The sequence below is a fragment of the Ovis canadensis genome, chromosome 7 (assembly GCF_042477335.2).
Source record: "Ovis canadensis isolate MfBH-ARS-UI-01 breed Bighorn chromosome 7, ARS-UI_OviCan_v2, whole genome shotgun sequence".
NCBI lineage: Eukaryota > Metazoa > Chordata > Mammalia > Artiodactyla > Bovidae > Ovis > Ovis canadensis.
In genome coordinates, this window is record NC_091251.1 from 90,813,631 (window position 1) to 90,839,423 (window position 25,793).

The 25,793-nt window shown below is 47.0% G+C and overlaps 1 long non-coding RNA gene across 1 annotated transcript; it reads left to right on the forward strand.

Annotated features, from left to right (window-relative positions):
• The first annotated feature begins 16,203 nt into the window (after positions 1 to 16,203).
• Positions 16,204 to 21,560, forward strand: LOC138443847 (uncharacterized). Its single transcript, XR_011258333.1, has 2 exons — positions 16,204 to 16,339; positions 21,027 to 21,560. It is a non-coding gene; the product is annotated as an uncharacterized lncRNA (long non-coding RNA).
• The last annotated feature ends 4,233 nt before the right edge of the window (positions 21,561 to 25,793 follow it).

The window sequence follows — 25,793 nt, forward strand, 5'->3', positions numbered from 1 at the left end:
GGGATCTTAGTTCCCTGACCAGGAAGCGAACCCAGGTCCCCTGCATTGCAAGGCGAATTCTTAACCACTGGATCACCATGGAAGTCCCCTTTGCTTCTTTTTTCTTCATAGTCCCTGTAAGTCTCGACATGCTCTTACATTTTTCTTTGTTGACTGCCTGTCCTCAGTTTGGTTCTTGCTGCACCCCAGGGCCTAGGAGGGTGTCTGTCACTGTTAGTAAACATTTGCTGACTGAATAAATAGTGCTGAGAGGTTGTGCAGGCCCCGAAGAGCTGTGGTCCCCGGAATCGCAAGAGGAGGAGAACAAGTGCTTCAGAAAGGCAGTGAGGGCGGGACAGGGTGGGGAGGGGTGTGAAGACACAGAAAGAGATGGTGGTCTGTGTGTGCGATTCCCCTAGTAATTGGAGACAGAGAAGAATTTGAGAAAGTGGAGGAATGTGATTGCAGCACAAAAGCAGTGAGATTATTTTGTCAGCAACATTTGGATCCCATTGGTGATGAGAGACATGTGGGCCCGGCAAGGAGACAATTGTGGTAGTCAAGACAGGATGTGAATAAGACATAAAGAAGTGTTTCATCAGTGGGGATGGAAAAGAACCAGGGCTGCGGTAGCCAAGTCAAGGAATAGGAAGGGTCAGCCTCAGCATTCCCGTGGGCTACGTCTCATCCACCCACAGTGTGCTACACACGTGCACAAGGGCAGACACGCGTGCAAACCTGCACACACACCCACATGCACGTCAGGACCCACTAGGTTGCCAGCAAGAACGGTGCAATCAAAAGTCCCCATCACATGTTCTAGCACAACTGCAGACTCCACTTTCCACCTCGATCTCTGGTCTTTGTCTTCTTTTGGCTTCTTCCCATTTCCATGAAGACAGCCTGGTGAGGACAGAGAACAAGGACCCAGAAACTCCGGAGGAGGAGGCAGTATCTTGTCCGTTCACCAGATTTGCGTCTGCCTAGTTTGAGAGGGAAGAGGCATGGAAGAAGGCCGCATAGACCCCTGCGCTACAGTGAGGAGAGGAAAGCCGCAGGGAAGGAAAGCCTGGAAGAAGAGAGAAATCTTTGAATTGATCGCTGCTGTACTAACGCATGGTCACACATGTGTGGGCCACGTGAAGGGCTTGTCATTGAGACTGGGGACCCGGAGGAGGCGAACAAGCTTGTTCGGAGTGGGTGGGGACAAGCTCGGGGATCCAGCTGAAACAGGATTTTATTTTTAAAGAGGCTTAGATTGATGTCTCTGCTAGCCTAAATATAACTGAGCAGCCAACTTCTTCCCAGCTCAGCCAGGCCTCTGAGCAAGCTCCAAGGGCCTGTGTTTAAAAAGAAAAGAAAAAAAAAAAAAGGAGAGGGGGAAGAGAGAGGAATCCACAGATGCAAAAGGTCATGCAGTTAACCCTCCGAGTGTGCTGGGAGGAGGAAGATGGATGAGCTGGCTGTGTATACTCTGCAACTCCAGCCTCACCCTCCCGCACGAAAGATGGAAGGTTGTTGCAGGGAGGGGGAACAGACACCCGCCTTGTATCTGGGCTCTGCCTGGCCTGGTGGGCACAGTGGCAATCCAGGCTTGTGCTCAGGGGAGCCGACAGTCCAGTGGGAGGGAGGGAAGCAGGGGTGAACAGGCTCACGGCGTTGCAGCACAGCAGTGAGGATGGGAGGCAAGCGGATGGTGGGCTGTGAGCATCCTTCCACGTGGCTGGAGGACCCGAGAAGCCCTGTGTTGAAGAAGGAAGGATTTTAAGTGGGAGGATTTTGACAAAGATGGAGAAAAAATAAAGAAGAAGCAAAGACAACAGTGGACAGGATAACATTTGGGCAGCTCTGAGTTTGGATCTGACAAGAGTGCAAAAATGGGAGAGAGACAGAGAGAGTGTAAGTGGTGGGGAGGGGCTTGGAGCTCCAGGCTCTGTGCCTCTTCCGGAGGCTCACCCTGGAGTCTGTAGACAAAGGGGAGCCGTTGAAGACTAAGGGGGACAGCAGCGACACGACCCAGGTAGACTGAAGGAGGGTTGCTTTGGCAATGAGGTGTAGGGTGAAGGAAAACGGGGAGTCTCTGTGATGGGGAGAGCCAGGGACACAAAGATCAGCGAGGGCTCTGAGCTCGCTAAGGTTCGCTAGCTGCTGCAGCAGACTCCCAAACCTCAGACACACCATAGGAGTTTATTCCTTGTTCACGTACAGCTCACTCAGCCCAGGGTTGGGTGTAGGGCTCTGCCCCTCCAGTAACTCAAGGACTCAAGGATCCTGACTGAGGGAGGCTCTGTCCCCTTCAGCATGCAGCGCTGGAGGTCACCCTGCAATTGACATCCACGTGGCACAGGGTTTTTCTTTTTATATGAAGCAGGCATTCTGCTGACCAGGGCCCAGGCACCTGCAGGGGCCCTGTGGATAGTCCCTGGCTGGCCACACATGTCAGAACATGGCAGTCAGGAGGTCATCTCAGCTGCAAGGACAGGGAGAGGGACTCAGATCTGAAAGGGTATGTTGGCAGCAGAAAAGGAAATCTTTCATTTATATGAGGTGGGCAAGTGGGCAGAGCAGCCACATTTAGGAGTTAGGAGGAGGAGAAGCCAGAGAAGAAAGTCAAGGGAGGCAGCTTGAGGGGAAACAGAGAGAATGGGTCAGTGTTGCAGTCTTCAGGGAAGGGGGACTCAGGAAGAGCCTTTGGATGCGACTCTCACAAGGCCTGGGAGTGGGGTGAGGAAGCAGCCAGCAATGACTCCCTAGGACTTTCCATAAGCACACCCCTGAGCATGACCCCTGGGAAGGCGTGAACTGCACTAATGACTCGCTGTGGAGCAGCAGTGGGAACATGGACTTTGGGGTGAGAAGACCTGGTTTTGCATCCAGGCATAGCCATCTTCACTTGAGCAAACACGTATCTCTCTGAGTCTCTGTTTTCTTCCCTGTTACCTACCTCTCAAGCCTGTGGGAAGGGTTAGAAGTAATCTATCCCTTGTGTAAAGTGCTTTGCTCAGTGTCAGTTTTGGGTAATTCGTGCAGCAAATGTTTATCGTACACGTACTGGGGGGCAAGTAACCTTATTAGGCATTGGGTATTTAAAGGACCCAGACAAAATTCTTGCCCTCAAGAAGCTTATACTCTGGTAGGGCTGATAGCCACAGAAGCAGATCCTTAAAATACAACAGGATAAATGTAGTATTGGAAGCATTTCTAAATGGGGAGGTCCAGCCCTGGCTGGCTGGAGGAGATGACTGGCTGACTCTTAGTAGAAAAGAGTTCTTGGAATAGAAATCTCAAAGATAAACCCAAGATCCTATGGGGATCTTATCTTTGACAAAGAAGGCAAAAATATGCAATGGAGAAAAGACAGACTCTTTAGTAAATGGTGCTGGGAAAATTGGGCAGCAATGTGTAAAAGAGTGAAGTCAGAACACTTCCTGACACCATACACAAAAATAAACTCAAAATGGATTAAAGACCTAAATGTGAGACCAGAAGCTATAAAACCGCTGGAGGAAAACATAGGCAGAATACTCTTTGATGTAAATCACAGCAAGATCCTCTATGACCCACTTCCCAGAGTAATGGAAATAAAAACAAAAATAAACAAATAGGACCTAATTAAACTTAAAAGCTTTTGCACAATGAAGGAAGCTATAAGCAAGGTGGAAAGGCAGCCCTCAGAATGGGAGAAAATAACAACAAATAGAACAACTGACAAAGGATTAATCTTCAAATTATATAAGCAGCTCTTGCAGCTGAATACCAGAAAAATGAACAACCCAATCAAAAAGTGGGCAGAAGACCTAAGCAGACATTTCTCCAAAGATGGCTAATAAATACCTGAAAGGATACTCAACATCTCTCATTGTTAGAGAAATGCAAATCAAAACTACAATGCAGTATCATCTCACACCAGTTGTAATGGCCAGCAACAAAAAGTCTACAAACAATAAATGCTGAAGAGAGTGTACAGAAAAGGGAACCCTCTTTTCTGTTGATGGGAATGAAAATCGATACAGCCACTATGGAGAACAGTATGCATATGCATGCGTTCTCAATCAAGTCCAACTCTTTTTACCCATGAACTTTAGCCCGCAAGGCTCCTCTGTCCATGGGATTTTCCAGGTACGAATACTAGAGTGGGTTTTCATTTCTTTCTCCAGAGGATCTTTCCAACCTAGGGACTGACGCTGTTTCCTGTGTCTTCTGCATTGGCAGGCAGATTCTTTGAGCCAGTAGGTAGATTCCTTTAAAAACTAGGAATAAAATTACCATATGACCCAGCAATCCAGCTACTGGGCATATACCCATAGGAAACCATAACTGAAAAAGGCACATGTACCCCAATGTTCATTGCAGCATTATTTACAATAGCTAGGACTTGGAAGCAACCTAGATGTCCATTGACAGATGAATGGATAAAGAAGTTGTGGTATATATACACAATGGAATATTACTCACCTATGAAAAGGAATGCATTAGAGTCAGTTCTAATGAGGTAGATGAACCTAGAGCCTATTATACAGAATGAAGTAAGTCAGAAAGAAAAAGACAAATATCATATATTAACACATGTATATGGAATCTAGAAAGATGGTACTGATGATCTTATTTGCAGGGCAACAAAGAAGACACAGACATTAAGAACAGACTTTTGGTCACAGTAGGGGAGGGAGACGGTGGGATGACTTGAGAGTGTAGTATTGAAACATATATACTATCATATGTAAAATAGAAGGCCAGTGGGAATTTGCTGTATGATCCTGGGAACCCAAAGTCAGTGCTGTGTGACAACCTAGAGGGGTGGGATGGGGGGGAAGTGGGAGGAAGCTTTGAGAGAGAGCTGTATGAGGGAGAGGATGTGTGTAAACCTGTGGCTGATTCATGATGATATATGGCAGAAACCATTACAATATTGTAAAATATTTATCCTCCAATTAAAAATAAGATGGGGGGTGGGAAGAGTTCTTGGAGGGTTAGGGTGCCATGGGCATTGCTAGCATGCTGATTCACACAACAAATATTTATGTGTTCATCACAGTTAATGCAATGAGCACTTACTGAATGCTCAGAAGGTTGCCCCTAAGGTCTTGGGGGAGAGGCGAGCATTCTGCAGGGCTGTGGGGTGTGCCCCTCTACTGGTGCCAGGCTGAGGCCCAGGACCCTTGCCATGGGGCCTGTTCCTGGTCACCCAACTATAGGAACTACCTCTTTCTGCCTCTTCTCTGCCACCCTAGGAACCCCTAGGATCCTTCTTTGAACCTGGGACTCCATCCTGGGACCCCATGTGGAAACAGGACCCTGGTTTCTACTGCCACTTTTTGAAGCCCTCATACCACCCTGAGGGTTGCCCTCCTTTGTGCACCTCTGCCTCAAGAGCAGGGCTGTATTAGAATAGGCATCACCCCTCCATCCATTTCCTACCCTGCCGCGGAGTGTCATTTGTTCAGACTCTCCTAGATATGTCCTCAAACAATGGTTCAGGTTGGGACCATGCCTCAATTTTGGTTTTATTTTATTCTCTTAATTAACTCCACACCTGCCGTTGATCTATGCTCATGCTGGAGACATTAGGAAAAAACAAAACTATTAATATAGAGAGAAGAGAATAAAAATAGTCTCAGCACACAGGGGGAGTCACTGTTGGCATTTTGTGTTTCTCTCCTGTCATGAGTTTGAGTGAACTCCGGGAGTTGGTGATGGACAAGGAGGCCTGGCGTGCTGCAGTCCATGGGGTCACAAAGAGTCGGACATGACTGAGTGACTGAGCTGAACCTGTGTTTATTGTTCTATGTACTTGAAATCATAGCTTTGGCCTCACTTGTTTTAAATTTTTTATTGTGGTAAAATGTACCAAAAATTTACCACCTAAGCTATTTTTAAGTGTACAGTTAAGTGTAAATTAGGGACATTTACATTGTTGTACAACCATCATCACTTTCCATCTCCAGGGCTCTTCCTCTTGCACAACTGAAATTCTGTACCCATTAAACAGCAATTCCTCACCACCCTCCCCACAGCCTCTGGCAACCACCACTCTAGTTTCTGTCTCTATTATTTTGACTACTCTAATTTTCTTAAATAAGTGATGAAAGTGAAAAGTAAAAGTGAAAGTCGCTTAGTTGTGTCTGACTCTTTGCAACCTCATGGATTGTACAGTCCATGGAATTCTCCAGGCCAGAACCCAAGTTTCCTGTGTTGCAGGCAGATTCTTTACCAGCTGAGCCACAAGGGAAGCCCAGGAATCCTGGAGTAGGTAGCCTATCCCTTCTCCAGTGGATCTTCCCGACCCAGGAATCAAACTGGGGTCTCCTGCATTGCAGACAGATTCTTTACCACCTGAGCTCTCAGGGAAGCCCACTTATATAAATAAGTGATATCATATAGTATTTGTCTTTTAGTGACTGGCTTATTTCACTTCGCAAAATGTCCTCAAATTTCATTCATGAGGTAGCATGTGTCAGAATTTCATTTCTTTTTTTAAGGCTGAATAATATTGCATTGCAATACCACATTTTGCTTATCCCTATATCCATCAATAGACACTTGGGTTTCTTTCACATTTTAGCTATTATGAATAATGCTGCTATAAACATAGGTGTACAAATAGTCTCTTCGAGACCCTTCTTTTAATTCTTTGGGGTATATACCCAGACGTGGAATTGCTGGATCATATGTTAGTTGTATGTTTAATTTTTTGAGGAACTGCCATACTGTTTTCCACATTGGCTGTACTGTTTTACATTCCTACAGACAGTGTACAAGGGCTCCCATTTCTTCATCACATTCTCCCCAACACTTGTTATCTTCCATTTTGTTTTGTTCTGTTTTGATAGTAGCTATCTTAAGGGATATGCAGTGCCTGCTTGTTTTTTAACCTTACCTTCTATTATAAGTATTGTCCTTATGACCTTGATGCTGGGAAAGATTCAAGGCAGAAGGAGAAGAAGGCAACAAAGGATGAGACGGATGGATGGCATCACTGTTTTAATGAACATGAACTTGTGTGAACTCCGGGAGGTGGTGAGGGACAGGGAAACTTGGTGTGCTGCAGTCATGGGGTCACGAAGAGCTGGACACAGCTTGGTGGACTGAACAACAACATACGTATTGTCATTAGAAACTTCAGACACAGACCCTCTCCCATTCTCCTACTGTTGGAAATTTATGATTATTTTCTTTTTATATTTTTGCTATCATCATAAATAAAATTGTAACAAATATCTGTGCCTGAATCTTTGCAGCATTTTGGATTATTTCCATAAGCAAGGATTGACAGATAAAATATAGGATGCTCGGTTAAATTTGCACTTCAGAGAAACAATAAATAATTTTTTAGTATTTTAGTCCCCCAAATATTGTCAGGGACAAACTTATTCTTAAAACATATTTGTTATACACCTGAAATTCATATTTAAATGAGTGTTCTATATTTTTATTTAAGAGGTCTAGCCAACTTACCACAGGTAGAATTCTCAGGAGTGGAAGAATGTATCAAAGTTGATGAACATTTTTAAGAAGCATATGGCAAATGGTCTTTCCAGTAAAGTGATGCTAGTTTCACCCCCAACAGTGAATAAGATTGCCTGTTTCCCTATAAAACTAGCATCTTTGTGTTATTTCATTTAAAAATAAGCAAAACTTTGCTTCTTTAATAAGAAGCAAATGATTGATCATAAAGTTTTTATTATCAATGAATCTGGTCCTTCCTTTCCAAAGGTTGGTCTTTTGCACTTCCTTTTACATAAACTATGTGTTTCTGCCTTTGCTCATTTATCTTTTTGTTTTTCTTGTCAAGTAGATGAACTTTTAAAGGATAATAACCTTTTGTCATTCACTATTTTGTTGCAAATACTTCTCCCAGCTTGTTGTTTGCCTTTTAGTTATGCTTCTATAATTTTCAAAGTAAGTATTTAAACATTTTTATATAGTCAGATCTCTAGTTTTTCATGACCCTTCCAGTTGCTTTGAGTCTAGAGTCCTCTCTCATTTAGAGATTAGGTATGTTCATTCATTTATATTTTCCTCTAGAAGTTTGTGTAGGTACTTTTACCTGTTTTTTGTTTGTTTGTTTATTTTTATACTTAACTCTTTAAAACATTTGGAGTTTATTTGGAAATGATGTCCAATGAGTCTCTGAATAAATTTTTCTCTCGAATCTCTAATTTGTTTCAGCTCTATTTGCTGAATACAGTCCTTCCCTTCTCAATGATTTGTGGAACCTCTTAATCTTACATAAAGAAAAATCCATGTTTCTTAAAAGTGAACTTATCAATGTCATTTAATCATTCATATATTAAAAAAATATTTATTGAGCACCTACTGTAGGTCAGGTACATATTTAAGATTTCTTCCAACATTAAAATTCTAAATATATGGGAACTTCTATCCATTTATTTTCACATCTTTGGAAGAAATGGACATAATTTGCTTCACTTGTTGGCTTTTATTTGGGGCTTCCCTGGCAGCTCAGAGGTTAAAGCATCTGCCTGCAATGCGGGAGACCTGGATTAGATTCCTGGGTCAGGAAGTTCCCCTGGAGAAGGAAATGGCAACCCACTCCAGTATTCTTGCTTGGAGAATCCCAAGGACGGAGGAGCCTGGTGGGCTACAGTTCACGGGGTCACAAAGAGTTGGACACGGCTGAGCGACTTCACTTTCACTTTCTATATTAAACTACTTTGTGTGCATGTGTGCTAAGCTACTTCAGTCGTGTCCAACTCTCTGTGACCCCCATGGACTGTAGCCCACCAGGCTCCTCTGTCCATGGGATTCTCCAGGCAAGAATACTGGAGTGGTTTGCCGTGCCCTTCTCCAGGGAATCTTCCTGACTCAGAGATCAAACCCATATATCCTACATCTAAAGCTTAATTTTATTCATCTCCTTTCTAGGAGTTTTACCTCTTATTGCTATATCATGTCTTATTGCATTAGAAGAAACTTCAAATGATTTTTATATAATAAAATTGTATAGTTTCATGTAATCTTTATCTCCACTTTTAATGACAATGTCTCTAATGTTGTGCCATTAAGAATAGTCTCAGTGGTCCCGTGATTAGGACTTAGTGCTTTCACTCCTGAAGGCCAGAGTTCAACCTCAATCAGGGAACTAAGGTCCCACAAGATACATGGCATGTCCCCCCAAAATAATAATAGCTAAATAAATAAATTTAATATAATAAATGTAATAAGCAAATAATATAAAATTTAAGAAAAGAATAGCCTTGGCTTTTGATTTAAGAAGCATTTTCATGTTAAGAAATTAATAGTCTCTTCTTATTTCTCTAATAGGTTTCTTTTTTTTAGAGAAATGGAAAATCAGAATTGATTAATCTTGCTTAATGTATTTTGTAGTTGGGGCTCCCCTGGTGGCTCAGCTGGTAAAGAATCCTCCTGCAATGTGGGAGACCTGGGTTTGATCCCTGTGTTGGGAAGATCCCCTGGAGAAGGGAAAGGCTACCCACTCCAGTATTCTGGCCTGGAGAATTCCATAGACTCTATAGTCCATGGGGTCGCAAAGAGTTAGACATGACTGAGTGACTTTCAATAATTAATAATATAAAATTGTGCCATTTTTATTTCTATAGTTTTTCATTCAAGTAATGTTGGTTCACCAACCTGCACAAAGTAGAATTTGGGTAAATATACACAATCCTCACTACATTAATATTATATGGTGCATTTGTGAGCAGCAACTCTGAACTTGAACTATGTGTTAAAATCTTGATTGCACAAGCCTACTAATAAAAAACTTGAAAATCCTCCAAATATATATGTGTGTGTGTATATATATATATATGTGGAGTTTTACAATTATATATAATAGTAAATAAACATATACTTTATATGCATGTGTGTGTATTTACTATAATATATACATTATAAAAGACAACAAATTAAATTTAAAAAAATAAATATTCTAATATTTTTCCTTTAGCCCAATAAATCAGTTTTCACATACCCTACTTCCATGACCAGTCATATGAAAGATGACGTGGGATATTTAGAAGTCCATTCTACCATGGGTGAATATTGAGTGGTGCACACTCATGCCTATCAGTCATCAAAGATAACAAATAATGTATTTGAATTGGAATATTAACAACTCAAAATGCCCTCTGAAGCTTGTAGAATGTTATAAACTAGTGGGATTAAGCAAACCACCACCCACCCCACCCCCTCCCGCGGCCCCCCCACCCCCACCCCCGGCCCCACACACACACACAGGAAAAGCAAGTTATTCAACTCTGCCTGAACTTGTGCAAGGTATGTAGCTCTTTGGGACTCAGTTTCCTCATTACTAAAATGACAGGGTTAGGCTAGATAACTGCCAAGCCCCTTGCTGCACTGATATTTTGTAACAGTGATGACCCTGGAGGAGTATCAGGTTAGGAGAGGAGCAGGTCTGCGTGTCAGTCAGCTCTGTTGTTAGGAAATCAAGCAGAGTGCGGTCCTAGGGTAGACGACCAGCAGTGCAGTGTGCATTGCAATCAGTCCTGGCTATCCACAAGGGCAACCCTGGCACCAGATGGAGCAACGGGACATAAAGAATTTGGAAATCTTTAGGAGGGATCAGAGAAAGACAACATAAAGATTAAAGCCTTGGAAAATGGGTCCTCTGAGGAAATGTTAAAGACTTGGAATTCCTCAGGTTGAAGAAGGACATATTAAGATGGATCTAGCCTGGAGCTCCTGGTGTTTGAGCAAGTGTTTTAAAGAGATTGTGGCAGTCTTAGACAAAGCACTCTGTTGCAAAGAAGAGACTTCCTCTAGACAGAGCGTAGAAATCCACAAGGACTCAGGAACAGACAGCTGTCAGGGGCTCAGCCAGCCCTCCTTTAGTGACTTCACGTTCTACACATTCTCCAAACCTCTGCTCTCCACTTCTTACACCCACTTTCCACTTAACTGTAGAAAAGTCAGCTCTCAGCCAACATCATGGCCCCATCATAGCTACATTTTCAACATCAGTGTCCAATAGGTTCAGTCTTTCCACTTCCAATCCTAGATTTCCCTGAAAGGACTGATTTATCCTGGCTCATCTTTTTGAGCCAGGCCATCTCAATCTTTGGTCGTCATTGGTTGGGTCACCCATAAGTGGGTGCCCACCAGTGGTCCAATCATGTGAGGAGGGGAGATGGATCATGTGTTCCAGAGCATGGTCTGTGTAGGGCACATTTCCTCAGATCAGCCAGTGGGCAGATCAGCCGTGAGGCACAGCTCAGCAAAGGGACCAATTGTCTTTTAATCTGGCGCTGATATGAAAGTAAAATATGTCTGACCCTGAGCTGTTGTATAAGAGAAAGCTATAATAGCACTTCTCAAGACCCTCTCTGAAATCATGTGAGACTCCTCCTGTCTTGAGTCAACCTAACAGAGCACTGCCTTGGTGCGGTGGCCTGGCTGCAGGGCATCTGAGAGTCCCATTTTGGCCTGTTGGGAAAATAGAAAGTCACTTCCCCTGGTGGAGCCTAATTTCTCTGTCTGAACTTTGCTGATGGGAGATCAACTATTTGAGGACTTGACACAGCACTGAATCTGATTGACCACAGAAAGACTATCACTGCTTAACCGGAAGATAGCAGAAACAACCCAAGGACCTTTAAGCCCTCCCAGGTTGGCCTGATTTGAATATCCAGTCTCTACCTAGGACCAATACACAACCCAGTTCCTTCCTATCCTCCCATTTTTTGATGCTACATATGGCTCTTCTGCTCAGCATCCTGCCTGGAAATCATCATCATTTTCCAGCACATAGAAAATGGGACATTCGTGAGCCAGTGGGTAGGGTCATTCTTTATGATCTTTTTCCTGTGCTGGGTTTAATCACACCACCAGCCTCACATACAGGCAGGCAAAAAATCCATTGACCTCAAATGCAAGGGCCTTGAGAACATAGGGTTCAAAGGAGAATCAGACTTCCTCTACCCAAAACATAACTACCCAGACACCTCACTATCTAAAATCAGACCAGAACCTGGAGATGAGCCAAGTGACGTCTAAGTAGCCAAAATTATCTGCATAGGCTAATATTGGTTTATTTAAAGTAGCATATAATTCAAAGCAACTGTCCCCAGAGAACTGGATGAACTATTACCCTCTAAGAAAGACTGAATAAATCCTATAGGAATAGAAGAGGCTAAATTCCTCACTCATATTCTGTTTACTTTCTGTTTACACAGAATTTTAATGACTTGGCCCATCTGATTTCTCAACCCAGAACAGACTAAAAAAAGTTAGGTCTTGGAGTAAAATGTCATGCTCCCTGATAAAAAGTAGACCCAGGAACCCCAAAAGCACAACAACATGAAGCGACTTGGGATACAGACAATGGCCACACATATCTCCAAGGTCTTGGGTCCATTGGAAGAACAACATGGTGACTAAAGTTTATTGAGATAACTTTAAGCATAATAACAATATTAAATTAAAATCAGCATACTCCATCTCAAAACCTAGGAAGTGAATGTTTTTTTTTTTTTAGAAAAACTTCCATTCAAAATAATTACATTTTAAATGTAATGTTTCAAAGGGCAAACCTTGAGCTAGCCAGAAAGTTCCACTGTCCGGAATAATACATTCCATTCTGGATAACTGAAGTTTTATTATAGCTCCTTTTGAACCCCCTAGACTTTTTCCTAAAGGACGATGGAGCACTTAGCCGGGGAAATCCTGTTGCTTTGACTTATATGCTATTTGGAATAAAGCAACAGGGGCTTAAGGAGGTTTTACTGTATTTGGTTTGCAGGCTTCTTTTGGCACCATCTCTTTAAAAGGCTGCCTGCCTTTGAACTAATCCTCTATTTATAATCCAGCTGGAGAAAGGCCTCGGCAATATATACAAATTCCTAGGATTTACAGAGTGCTGCTCACGGAGCTCTGAGCCCCCACGCCAAACCCCTGCCTTGGCCCTCACTCTCAGAAAGCCCCCTGTGACATCCTCACCCACATCTTGGTGCCATGGCTGACAGGCCACCTGGCACACCCAGGAATGTACTGGTGTCCTTGGTGGAGAGTACAGGGCTTGTCTGGGGACATGGGCATGAGCTGGATCAGGCTCCGTAAACACCATCACTCACTCTTGACGGCCTGCACTGTTCAGACGCCCTTTCCTAAGGGCCCTGGGCTGAGGCTTCGTGCACGGCTCTCCCCTATCAAGCCGTTCTTTTCTTATAACTCATTCCCTCCCTGAAACAATGCCAACTTCACATTTTCCTTTTTCCCCCCTTGCACAAATTATTGCAAGTCATGGCAGTCTAAATATAGCCCCCGGTCTGTTTTCCAGATGCGGAGGCCTCGACGTTTTCCTGATGTCTCTCCAGCTGCCTCTCTGCTCTTGCTTTCCTTTCTCCTTCTTTCTCGCCTTTTTTTCCTCCCTAATACTCCTGCCCTCTGCCTCCCAGGCTCCCCTTGTCTTTCCTGCTTCCCCAGTTCAAAGGAAAGTTCTAGAAGCAAGGCCTGAAACTTGGCCAGCCTTCTCCCCAGAGCTCCAACAGTGCCAGTAGTGGAGTGGGGATGTAATCAAAGGAAAAAGGCACTTACTTGCTCTATCCCGGGGCCATTTACCTCCATCCCTCTCCCTACCCCTACAGGCTTCTTCTTCAGTCCTGGGCACCAAAGAGTGGTTGGTCATGTTCTCCACTTAGAAACCTGCTGTGTTACTGAAGTACAGCCACTAGGACTCCCTTCAGCTATCACTTCCTTGAGATTAAACAATATCATTCCTTTGCATTTCTTCATCAGGCCTAGGCGTCCAGAACTTTAATCATTGTTATAGATTCTATTGGTAATGACTCCAAGTTGGTCCTATCCCACCAGTAGGACATGAAACCGATGCTTAAGTCCTCTGCCCTAATAAGGGTCAACTCCAGACGTGAGCCTCCATTGAAAGAATTTACCTGATACTTCTCAATTACAGGCTTCTGTCTAATTAAAAAACAGATGCTACAGTGGAGATATGGGTTCATGCCAAACTTGACATCTACTCCAATGATATTATATAGGTTCTTTCCTGCAGCGAATGTAAACATCAACTCAAGAACATGCTCTATTCCATCCTTTTCAATATACTTCCTCACTATTGATCAACTTTCTTAAGTTCTAATTACCTAATCTCAAAGTGACCCACATGTTATAGACGGAGAAGACATAAAACTGTTAGTCAGTCTGCCCATATGTTTGTCAGATACCTCTTTAGGCCAAGCACTGCAGACAAAAACACACAAATAAGAAGTCACTTAAGAGATATACATTCTAATACAGAGTGGCTCAATCTTGGCGCTGCTAATTATGGGGCCAAATAATTCTTAGTCCTGGGGCTGTCTTGCATTATACAGTGTTTAGCAGCATCCCTGGCCTCTACCCTCTAGATGACAGTAACAGTACTCCCCAGAGTTGTCTCCAGACATGGCCAAAAGTCCTCAGAAGGTAAAGTCACCCCCAGGGGATAGACAAATATGTAATTGATGGTTACAGTTTTTTTTGTTTTTTTTTTTAAGAAGTCTTACGAAAGAGGCGCAAACATGGGACTGTGCATGGAGTTAGAGGGCATTTGAACTGTGTTCTAAAGGACAGATATGCATTTCTGAGTAGAGACAATGTTAAGGGGAGGAGGAGGATATTCTAAGCAGAGAGAATGGCATGTGCAAAGCCATAGGGGCATCGGAGAGCAGTTTCATGTGCCTGGCGTGGCAAGTACCTGGGGAAGCAACAGGTGATGAGGATGAACTGGGGCTGGCCCCAGTTTACAAAGGGTCTTGTGTGGCTAAGATGCTTGCACGTGAGCCTGGGGATGAGGAAAAACAAAGAGATTTTCAGGCTGGGAAGTGTCGTGCGCAGATGCATTTTTGGTTTGATAGGATGGTGGCAGGGAGGGTGGGGTGAGCAGGTATGGTGGTAATTCAGAAAGAGATGATGGGAGCTTGAATTAAAGCAGTGGTGCCCGGGGACAGAAGGAAGAGCCAGGATTTGGGAGCCCTCTCTGAGACAGAACATGCAAAACTCAGACACAGCGGCGGATGGGGGACAAAGAAAGAGAGCAGAGTTGGACATGACCCTGGTGCTTCGGAGTGGATAGGATCCATCTGCGTCAGTCTTGGAGCTGAGGCCGTTTTTATCCTGGAAACCCTCTGGAGTTCGCACCATGTCTGCCTCACAAGGGAAGATGAGGCCCTGGAAATACGTTTGCCTTAGGGAAAATTTATATTAAGCCTTCTTCCTCTCCTGCCTTTCTGCCAGGCTCATGGGAGGCGGCTGGTAGAAGGAACCTCACCTTTAGGAGCTGGGTTAAGGGACTGAGCTTTGTGTTTTCTCACCAGCAGCGTCTGGCAGTCAGGTGGCCCTGAGCCTCAGTTTGTCCATTTGCGGTAGTAGGGGAACCCGCCCCCTCCCTCACTCCCACCTCGCCAGGATGTGGTGAGTGTGAAGAGGGCAGTTTCTGTGGGTGGCTCAGACCCCTGTAGGTACTTGGCACTTAATGCCTGCAGTTGGCCGGGATCGTGAGTGGTTGTAATCAGGCCTGATGGAAAGGCCCCTGACTCCACCGCGGCCTTGAGCAGCTGCCAACTCCGTGACTAGCCTGCTTTGAGACTTGCCTGCAAATTCTTTTTTTTTTTTTCAGGGTGTCTGGTTCCTGCAAACAGGCTTCCCAAAATCTTCTTGGGCTCCAAGAAGCCCCTTTGGCTGTGCATCCTACTGTCCTTCATGGTCCCCCAGCTCAGAGGGAAGCTGAGACAATCCCAATCCATTTGGCTTCATGCAAACCCTCCCTTCCAACTCCCCCTCAACTGCTTCCCAGTTAAGTTAGAGGGAAAGAGCACATGGCTGGGATAGAAGCAGTTTAGAGAGAGGCTAGCCCAGATGGCCAGTCGTCATGAACTAGGGCCCACTAAGGACCACCTCTCCCAGAGTCTACTCTTCTGGGCAAGGTGTGTGGATGGTACCAGGAGGCAAATGGTGGGTGTGAGTATGTGTGTGCATATGATTGCGCTTGGGGGCGGGGTGGGGGGGCCGTTGAGCTCACTGCCCCTCACTCCCAGGAGCCCCAGCACTGATGGTGATCTCTCTCAGTGCACGAACAAGGGTCTGCATTGTTAACTTGCCTGTCTCTTGGTTTCTGATTCACCCTGGGCCACTGCAGCCTGAGCAGGTTTGCAGCTGCTCCGGGATATACTTTCCAGCACATTTAGGACTTGGAAGAGCCCCAGGTTTCAAGAACACATGGTGAGGGGGGAGGGAAGCGGCTCGAATGGAGTCGGAAGGGGAGAAGTGAGCTACTTCTTTCTTGCTTCAAGACGAAGCTCCATTTTCATCATCTGATAGCAGGAACAGCACCTGAGGACGCCGGATGAACTGCAAACCTGTGCAGGTCGGGGGAGAGGGCAAGCAAGTGGGGGGAGGTGGGCAGATTTATTTCACCCTGGCTGAGGTCTTCTTGTGCAGCCCTGGCCCCTCTGACACACGGCTCCTGCTACAGTTACAGTCTCCGCCCAGCCCCAGCCTGCCTGCCCAGGGCCTGTGGGGCTCTGGCCTGCACCGGAAGTCAGCCCCGGGAGCCAGTCTCTGGCTTCCAACAACCAAGGCCAAGGGGCAAGAGAGAAGCCGGAGACTGGCTCTCAGATCTGGGGTCCTGGCGGAGCACCAGTGCCAGTGGGCCTGGTTGTACAAATCAGCAGCCTCTCTTCTCTGCATCCTGTTGCTGGTAAGGAGGAAATAGAGACTGTCCGGAACAGGGGTGGTACCGTCCCAGCTCTGGCATCACCTCTTTCTCTCCCAGACAGTTAACTGTCTCATAGCAGACAGGACCTGGGTGACACTGCTGTGCCTATATTCAGCCCATTCAACCCCAGCCATTCATCCATCCACCTAATGTCTGTTCAGGGCCTTCTTAGTGCCAGGCATGGTCCAGGTTCTGGCTCTTGCAAGGAACAGAACAAGATCCCTGCCTTCTGGGAGTTCCACTTAAGGGAGAATCCAGAGGAATAAGTCCACACATCTAGTGCAGAGTGAAGGGGCTCAGGCAGGGCGAGTCCAGATCTGACCCTCAGTTCCTCGGAGAGACCAAGTGACCTGCTCACTGGACTTCAGACAGCCTCTGTCTCTGCCACCATCAGTGCTAGCAGTGGAGTGGGGTTGTAATCAAAGGACAAGGCACTTACTTGCTCTGTCAAGTAAGGCTGGCTGCCCAGGGCCAGTTTCCCTGTGCCCATTAGTCATCTCAGTCCACCAGAGAAGATGATCATAGGGAGTCCCACCTGCCTCCCAGGGTAGCTGCCAGACTCCAGTTAGACTGCACACAGCCCCTTGGCAGTGTATACAGCTCTGATTCTCATATCCTTCGGCTCCCTCTTTCCCAGTAGGGTAACCGAGGATGACGGTCCATCCCACACGAGCCAGCATGAGAACAGGGAGGGAATGTGTGCCGCCGGAGCTCACTGCCCCTCCCCGGCCGACCTCTCTGGGCAGAGCTGCACAGGGCTGGCCTCTGTGCGGGGCTCAGAGCAGCTCCTGGGCTCCCAGACAGAGGGCCTTTCTGCACACTTCTGCACAAAGCTCACTCACAGGGTCTATTCAGAGTGCTGAGAGACTAAAAGGACGACCTCTGAGCCTGCCTGGATGGGTGAGGGAGTCAGGCCCCACGGCCCTGCTGCCCTGAAGGATTTGTAGCTTAGTCACTCAGTCGTGTCCAACTCTCTTCAACCCCATGGACTGTAGCCCACCAGGCTCCTCTGTCCATGGAGATTCTCGAGGCAAGAATACCGGAGTGGGTTGCCATGCCCTCCCCTAGGGGATCTTCCCAACCCCGGAATCCAACCCAGGTCTCGCGCATTGCAGGCAGATTCTTTACTGTCTGAGCCATCAGAGAAGGCCAAGAATACTGGAGTGGGTAGCCTATCCCTTCTCCAGGGGATCTTCCTGACCCAGGAATCTAACTCGGGTCTTCTGCATTGCAGGTGGATTCTTTACCAGCTAAGCTACCATGGAAGCCCCCTGAGGGGTTTGCCAGGCCCTAAATCTATAATAGATGCCTCAAGGAAGGTACAGAGGGGCCCAAGGACAGGGCTGAATGCCTGGCCCCAGCCCCTCTGCTCTGCTAGGCTACAGTTCCTTCCCAGAGCCTGGGGATTAATTACCACACTCCCCTCGAGGACAGACAAGCTGGGTAGGCAGAGGGTAGAAGACATAGGTTTGAAAAATAGCTAGTTTGTAGCTATTTTATTAGTTTATTTTTATTTATTTTATTAATAGTTGTTAATTTTATTAATGGTTTAGATGGCATGACTAAAACGATGGCAAGTTAGCATGGCCCAGTCACAGTCCTGCCTAGTAGAACTTTCTGGGCAAGTGGCAGCTTCCATATCTGTCTGATAGCCACCAGCCACACGTGGCTACAGAGCACTAGAACGAAGCTAGTGTGACTGAGGAGCTGAGTTTTTGTTCAGTTGAATTAGTTGAGTCACCTGTGGCTGCCCCTGGACTAGTTCAGTCAGTTCAGTTGCTCAGTTGTGTCCGACTCTTTGCGACCACATGAACTGCAGCATGCCAGGCCTCCCTGTCCATCACCAACTCCTGGAGTTTACTCAAACTCATGTCCATCGAGTCGATGATGCCATCCAACCATCTCATCCTCTGTCGTCCCTTCTCCTCCTGCCCTCAATCTTTCCCAGCACCACGGTCTTTTCAAATGAGTCAGCTCTTCATATCAGGTGGCCAAAGTATTGGAGTTTCAGCTTCAGCATCAGTCCTTCCAATGAACACCCAGGACTGATCTCCTTTAGGATGGACTGGTTGGACCTCCTCGCAGTCCAAGGGACTCTCAAGAGTCTTCTCCAACACAACAGTTCAAAAGCATCAATTATTCTGCGCTCAGCTTTCTTTATAGTCCAACTCTCACATCCATACCTGACCACTGGAAAAACCATAGCCTTGACTAGATGGACCTTTGTTGGCAAAGTAATGTCTCTGCTTTTTAATATGCTATCTAAGATGGTCGTAACTTTTCTTCCAAGGAGTAAGCATCTTTTAATTTCATGGCTGCAATCACCATCTGATTTTGGAGACCAGAAAAATAAAATCAGCCACTGTTTCCATTGTTTCCCCATCTATTTCCCATGAAGTGATGGGACTAAATGCCATGATCTTAGTTTTCTGAATGTTGAGCTTTAAGCCAACTTTTTCACTCTCCTCTTTCACTTTCATCAAGAGGCTCTTTAGTTCTTCACTTTCTGGCCATAAGGGTGGTGTCATCTGCATATCTGAGGTGATTGATATTTCTCCCAGCAATCTTGATTCCAGCTTGTGCTTCATCCAGCCCAGCGTTTCTCATGATGTGCTCTGCATATAAGTTAAATAAGCAGAGTGACAATATACAGCCTTGACGTACTCCTTTTCCTATTTGGAACCAGTCTGTTGTTCCATGTCCAGTTCTAACTGTTGCTTCCTGACCTGCATACAGATTTCTCAAGAGGCAGGTCAGGTGGTCTGGTATTCCCATCTCTTTCAGAATTTTCCACCGTTTATTGTGATCCATACAGTCGAAGGCTTTGGCATAGTCAATAAAGCAGAAATAGATGTTTTTCTGGAACTCTCTTGCTTTTTCAATGATCCAGTGGATGTTGGCAATTTGATCCCTGCACTAGAGACATCCCCAGTTGATCAGGCTGGTCTGGTAGAGAGGGGATGCAGAGGCTCCGAAGCCACACAGACCAGGTTCACAGCCTAACTGGAACTTATTGCTGTGTGACCAAAGCATGGTGCTTGGCCTCTTTGACTCAGTTTCCCCATCATTAACTAGATGGTTGCATAATGATACAAAGTGAGCTTGGCAGGGGAGCCTGAGTAGCCTGACATTGACCGGAAGGGTCCAGCTCATAGGCGCAGAGGTAAGCTGGCTGATGCCTCAGTCAGGGTGCCTCCTTCCGTGGTAGGGGTCAGTCTGGGGGCCTCAGGCATCCAAGTTCACAAGGAGGAGACACATCCAGGCTTCTGCTTCCTAGGTCTGTACTTCACAGTGGGAGGCCTATGCGCAGAAGACGGTCACCTCTCCATGGGGTGCGAAAGGTTTGACAGATCAAGTCCAACAGCCTTGGGACAGGCTGTCAGCCTGGGCCTTCTGCCCTGTGCCCACCTGCTTTAGCATCTATGAACAAACATCCTGGACTCTGTTGGCCAGGCTGCCAGATGCAGTTTGGACAGTGATCAGGCTAGGAGGAAGTTTCTCTCCTGGACCTCTGCTGTCAGCTGCTTTCCACCTAAGCCGTGCACCTGTGCCAACTTTTCTTCTTCCTGTTGTACCTGAGTCAAACTTACCCCACCATGTGCCATCCTGGTAAGAATTTGCTCATCATTTTCCCAAATGAGAGCTGCCTTGCCCTGGTCCAGATGCTGGTATCTTCCTGAGATCTGACCATGGCTGCTGCAGGACTCCAGGAGCAGGACTGCCGGGCAGTGTGGAAAGAAGGGAGGTTCTGGGCCAGGTGGGAGGTGACGTCGGGGGGGAAGCACTCCCCAAGCCACCCTCTGAGGGCAGCCTCATCCTCTGCCTTTTCCTGTGGGAACCTCTAAGCCAGCATCCCAGAGACCCCAGGCCACCGGGCCCCAGCCAGCCCTGACAGGTCTGTCTTCATGATGCATGGCACAGGGGGTTCATCTACGTGACAAGGGCTTCTGACCTCCCTCCGCTGGAGCCTACAGACACAGAGAGAAACGGCCCCTACAGGGCTAATAACGGTGAAGTTTCCCCATCGCCCCTTCATCTCAGCTATGTCAAGAATATCTGCTCTACTTCATGATCCTAATCCCTCTACAGAGAGAAGGGGAAGAACTCAACTCAATCTGCAGAGAAGATAGAGGTCCTGCAAGTCACCCAGAGACTCAGCATCAACTTTCTCCTTCCCTCCCACTCCACATCCCATTGGGTCATCATCTTTGCCACCAGCGCCACCCCCTCGTCACCATTTTTTAAGTATTTATGAAGTGCCCAGTTTTGTTTGGAGCATGCTTGTTATATTGTTCCATTCTGTGTGAAGTTAAGTATCACTATCCCCATTTCACAGATGGAGAAACTGAGGATCAGAAAAGTTACTAACTTATCCAGAACCACACAGCTCCTTTGAAGCGAGAGAGAAGACATGAAGCCCAGGCTGTCGTTTCCTGTAAAACTGAGCAAGCCGTCAAGAGAGAGAAGCAGAGGGGAGGAAAGCTGGTGGGATGGTCCCTCCTCCATAACATGCCTCAGAGTTCAGAACAAGGGGTTTGCTGCCAGTGGACATGGCCATGCTGCCTGCAGCGCATGCAGGCAGAGAGCAGAGAGCCGGCAGGAAACGCTGAAGACCCAGCCGCAGAAGCAAGCCGAGCCTCTTTCCACGGACTTTTCCTCCAGGCCAGCCTGTTCCACTGGAAAAACAACCTCCCCTGCCTGGGGACTTGGGGCCGGCTGGGCCACCTTCTGGTCTGTCTTCACGCAGATCCCATTTCTCCTTTCCCCGGGAGGTGGGGGAGGGAGTCCCGCTGGGGAGGGCGAGGGTGAGGCTGAAGTCTTCATCTGTCCCCCTTTAAGCCAAGCAAAGAAAAATAGCTCTTTGCCAAGATCTTTCATCTCAGTCATTTACTCTCGCAGATGTTTTCTGCAATATAAACAAGAAGCAAAGAATGTTGGGGAGGAGAGGAGGGCAAGAGGCGGGCGGGAAGAGAAGGAAGAGTGAATTGACAGCTTTGAAATCTGGGCCTGAGGAGGGCAGGAAGTGGGCCCTCGGCAGGGTCCCTACTGCCCTCAGAGCGTGGGCAACCTCGGGTCACTGCCCCGGGCCAAATGGAGGGTCACTTCCCAGGGCGTCTTTGAAAGGAGGTTCTAGGGAAGTGGCACTTGGAGTGGGTGGTCTCCCCACACAGCCTCCCCCTACCCCCGGCCTGGGACCTGACACACACAAAGCAGCTGCTGGGGTCTCTGGGCTCAACCTGAAGCCGGGCCCTGCTGGGGCGCACACCTGCCCGCCTAGTGCTGCCCATGCGCTAGGCGAGGCCCCCGGGGCAGGGATGCTCAGGTTACTGCCAGAAGCTCTGTCCGCAAGACCGACTGGAGGTAGGCGGCCCACTGTGGGAATCAGGACTTGGCGCACCAGGAAGAGAAAGGATCTTGGGCTGAACTGGGTTGGAGAGGCATATCCTAGAGCAGATCAGGATATAACCCAGGAAGTCAGATATCTCTAAACTCAAAATGCCGTGGGATTCCTACTGATGTCAGTCGCTCTCAAACTAAATGCAAATGCCGAAGGAGGCTAGCAGGAACCCAAAGGGGTAAAGCTGGGTAGACCGCCATGACCTAGAGAAGGCCTTTCTACAGAGGGGAGCCACAGCTCAGTATCAGCCGAACATTTAAGAGAGCCAAGAAATTCAGAGTAAAGTCTGTAGGCATTTTTTTTTTTAATTTGCAATAATTTAAAACAAAACAACGGCAAAACTGACTGTTGTCCTCGTGAGACATGCCTATGGGCAGTTTTAGTTTATGAATCATGAGTTTGAGACATTTGTGAAATGTTGGTTGAATGAATGAATGTTAACTTTCTGTTTACTCCTCCTGCTCTAGACTTAGACTTTTGTGAAAGGAAGGTTGGAAAAAAAAAAAAAAAAAAACAAGTAGCTTTTAAGTACCTACTGACTGAGTGACTGACGCTTTCAGTTTGCCTTCCTGGATGGCTCAGATGGTAAAGAAATTAGCCTGCAATACAGGAGACCTGGGTTCGATTCCTGGGTTGGGAAGATCCCCTGGAGAAGGGAATGGCTACCCACTCCAGTATTTCTGCCTAGTGAATTCCATGGACAGAGGAGTCTGGCAGTCTATAGTCCATAGGGTTGCAAAGAGTCAGACATGACTGAGCGACTCATGCTTTCACTTTTTCACTGTCTTCCCAAGACAGAGATAAACATTGTGATGGATTCAGAAAATCAGATGACCTGGTCCCAGCCCTCGAGGGTTTACTCTGGGGTTGGGGAGACTGCAGTGATGAAGGCAAAGAGACTGGCCCTTGACAGTGCTTGCTTGTATGGCACAGAATGTTCAGGGAAAAGGGAGAAACCAGGCACTGCTTCCCAGAGGAGGTGGTGTCTGGGCTGAACCTCGACAAATGGGTGAAACACCCAATCGTTCGGGCTGCTTGTGAACTCTGAAACTGGAAGGCTTCTCACCCCACCCAGGACATGGAGAAGTGTACAGAATCAGGACCCAGGAGCACAGGAAGAGGAGGTTCCGCCTGCTAAGAAAGAGTGGCCACCCTATTATTGTCACCAACCTCCCAACCCCACCCACCCACCACCACTGCCACCAAATTATGGGTCAGATCTTCAAGGAAAAGCTATTGAGGGGGAGGAATGAGCCATGAACAAGCTGTGGAGAAAGAGCGGCCATTTAGGAAGGAGCAAGAGGCAGGCCTGGTGCTCAGCACCTTTGAAGGACAGAGGGGGACAAATTTCGCATAAAGGCCCATGAAATCTCTGGGCCTTCATGATTTCCTGCCAATGTCTCTAGCTCTGGCTCCTTGCAAGAAATAAAAGTCAAAGGGAACTAAGTGTGGGCTGAGCCCAGGCTCCCCCCACGTTACCCCTGTATGTCTCACAATGCATGCTGCAGGGCGGGAGGCAGAGAGCGCGACAGCTCCCTGAACTCCACTCCCCGGCATGGGGCCCGCACCCAAGAGCTGAGTGAATCTTCTGAAGTCTCTCAGACAGACCTGGCCAAGAGGAGGCAAGCCCAGGTCTGCCTGAACCCACAGCCCAGGCTCTTTCCACTCCACTGGGGAAGCCTACATCCCAAGGTTCTCAAACAGTTACTGGATGTGCTCCTTCCCCATGACCACAGCCCACGGATGGTCAGTGGGGAGGAAGAACAGTGTACAAACATTGCTCATGCAGCTGGGCGTTTGGACTCACCAGAGATCCTCTGAAACGATACGGGCTTCCTTTTCACTCTGCGCCTCAGTGTCCTCTGTACCAACCTGTGGCCGGAACACCTCCAGGGAGTGAGACCCACAACCTCATTCCCTCCTCTGACTGCCGGCAGGCTGAGCTCCAATTGGCTGGCCTCTCTTTAGACTTCAGAGACATTATTTTGCCAACAAAGGTCCATCTAGTCAAGGCTATGGTTTTTCCAGTGATCATGTATGGATGTGAGAGTTGGACTGTAAAGAAAGCTGAGCACCAAAGAATTGATGTTTTGGAACTGTGGTGTTGGAGAAGACTCTTGAGAGTCCCTTGGACTGCAAGGAGGTCCAACCAGTCCATCCTAAAGATTAGTCCTGAGTGTTCATTGGAAGAACTGATGCTGAAGCTGAAACTCTAATACTTTGGCCACCTCATGTGAAGAGTTGACTCATTGGAAAAGACCCTGATGCTGGGAAGGATTGGGGGCAGGAGGAGAAGGGGATGACAGAGGATGAGATGGTTGGATGGCATCACCGACTCAATGGACATGAGTTTGAGTGAACTCCGGGAGTCGGTGATGGACAGGGAGGCCTGGCGTGCTGTGATTCATGGGGTTACAAAGAGTCGGACATGAATGAGCGACTGAACTGAACTGAATGGGCACGGTGCTCGCATTCTACACAACATGGACAAGGCCACTTGAAGACCCCTTTCTTGTTCTCCCTCTCCCTTGTTGTCCTTGTCTGCCACTCCTTTTCTTTCACATGTGTTCCTCACGTGCCACGCTCTCTGACACCCTCCCCTGTCCCCGTGCCTCTCCCCAGATGCAGGGCCATCTGTGCTTCTCCTTTAAAAGTGACGCTCTCTGTGGCCTTCCAGGGCTTCCCTGGTGACTCAGATGGTAAAGAATCCACCTGCAATGTAGGAGACCTGGGTTCGATCTCTGGGTCAGGAAAATCCCCTAGAGAAAGGAATGGCTACCCACTCCAGCATCCTTGCCTAGAGAATTCCATGGACAGTGGAGCCTGGCAGGCTGCAGTCCATGGGGTCCCAAAGAGTTGGACACGACTGAGTGACTAACATTGAGGCCTTCCAGATGGGAATGACCAGCAAAGGGTCCAGCAAGAGAAATACCTCCCTGTCCTCAATGCTCTTTGTCAATTAATGTCACCTAAAATCACACCAATTTTCTTGCTAATCATGCAGGTCAACTCATGTCAAGTTTACCATCAACATAAACCCCCAAGTTTTTCACATCCCCCCATCCAAGATGGATAGGTCCATTTGTTTAGGCCCCAAGGTTTCAGATGTTTTATCCTGTTACAGTTAGCCAAAATTCTCCCAAATTATCTATCATTGGGGGGGATTTTAATTCTTTAGTCCAAAGTATGAGCTATTCCTAGCCACTAGCAGATAAGCCTGACCTCTGATGGTTCTTCCTGGTCTCTGATGGAACTGTTGATATAAAGGCTTTGGGGGAGCTTTGAGACACTGATGAAACTATTTACCCAGGCTGACATTCATCTGTTTATCAGCGTTTTAAGGCTTCCCTTGTGGCTCACAGCACTGAGTGACTTTCATTTCACTTCACTTCACTGAGCACATTTATGCTGTCTTTGCTTCACTGTCCTCAAGAATGCCCTAAGGTCCTTCCTGCCTACTGCAACGCCATGAGCTCCCAACTCAGGATTCCCATGCCTTCCCTGAAAGGGCGACTGGAAGGCCATCTCTTCCCTTGGTGACTCCATGCTGATTTGTAATGGCCAGAATTTTCTTTCTCACATCCTTAGAAGACATTCCTTTACCTGTAGATGAAAGAGATTATCCTTGAACCCCAAGCTACCCTCAGACAGTCAAACTTGTTATCTCATTGTGGCTGGGCATGTCCATCTGTCCATCTGCTCCTC